This window comes from Monopterus albus, unplaced genomic scaffold (genome assembly GCF_001952655.1).
Source record: "Monopterus albus unplaced genomic scaffold, M_albus_1.0 scaffold118.1, whole genome shotgun sequence".
Classification (NCBI taxonomy): Eukaryota; Metazoa; Chordata; class Actinopteri; order Synbranchiformes; family Synbranchidae; genus Monopterus; species Monopterus albus.
The window spans coordinates 827,386-828,510 of record NW_018127998.1 but is presented as its reverse complement, the minus strand read 5'-3'; the positions used below and the strand labels follow the sequence as shown (position 1 = coordinate 828,510).

The window sequence follows — 1,125 nt, the reverse complement described above, 5'->3', positions numbered from 1 at the left end:
ATATCATTTATAAGTAATCCACTAGACATTTTGCTGTCAATATCATTAGTAAATATATTATCTATTAGTGTTGCATGCTGGGTTGTTACTCTACTTGGTTTTGTAATTTTTGGGTATAAACTGCATCTATATAATGTGTTAATAAACTCCTCAGTTGCTGTGTGCTTGTTAGGATTCAATAAATCTATATTAAAGTCACCACATATAAACATTAATTTATGACTTATTGTCGTGTAATTCTCCTCCATCCAGTCATTAAATTTTTCTATGCTGGCTCCAGGCGCTCTGTAGATACAGCTGGTACATGTGGTACATGTTATTGTCTTTTTTTTATTTTTTTTTATTGCTGTGTGTTTTTATTTTTCTCTTCTTGTCCTACTATGAAGCACTCTGTAACCCTGGTTTAGAAAGCCACTATATAAATAAATGTTTGTGTGCCCTGGTTTAGAAAGCCACTATATAAATAAATGTTTGTTTGCTTGCTTGTTATATTGCATAATAATTTTATCACGTGCATTCAGTGTGCGTTTTGAAAACATTCACATAGAGCATTTTGCCTCAGTAACTGACTTAATGCAAATAAGCATGACGCCTCGTGGTCTTGATGGGTTTTATTTAGAGATGCCGTGCCTTCTCGGGGGGGCTTTACAGCTCCACAGATCTAATCTTCTGAAATGTGACTCAGCATGAAAGAAGAAAAAACAACAGGCATTTCAGCAGTAGAGGGGGTGGAGGGAAAGTAGGCGCATGCATGTCTGCTGCAGGCCTTTTTGACCCGTCACATGGCATTAGGCCATGACCTGCATTCTCCTATAGGCAGGCAGTCCTGTGCTCACATTCTAGCCAGGCTACTGGAGACTGGCTCAGGCAGGCAGGCTCTAAACTGTTTGCTTAATCTGTTCCTGCATGACTGTCTCACTTAGGCTGCCAGAATAATAATGCGCTGAACAAATTAAACAGATGAGAAGAATAAATAATGAATGCTGTGCTTTCATTCAGCAACACATTACATTAAATATACTTTATTTTATGTGGGCTGTACAAAATGTTCTTGGATTGCCTTAGCTCAGCGTACAGTCCGTTGACATCTTAGGAACACACGTTGTGCAACTTTCCTCCAAGCTT

The 1,125-nt window shown here is 38.3% G+C and overlaps 1 protein-coding gene across 1 annotated transcript in view; it reads left to right on the top strand.

The window, feature by feature from the left end:
• Nucleotides 1–1,125, top strand: part of nt5dc2 (5'-nucleotidase domain containing 2) — a 12,725-nt gene that overhangs the window by 3,332 nt on the left and 8,268 nt on the right. The window lies entirely within an intron of this gene.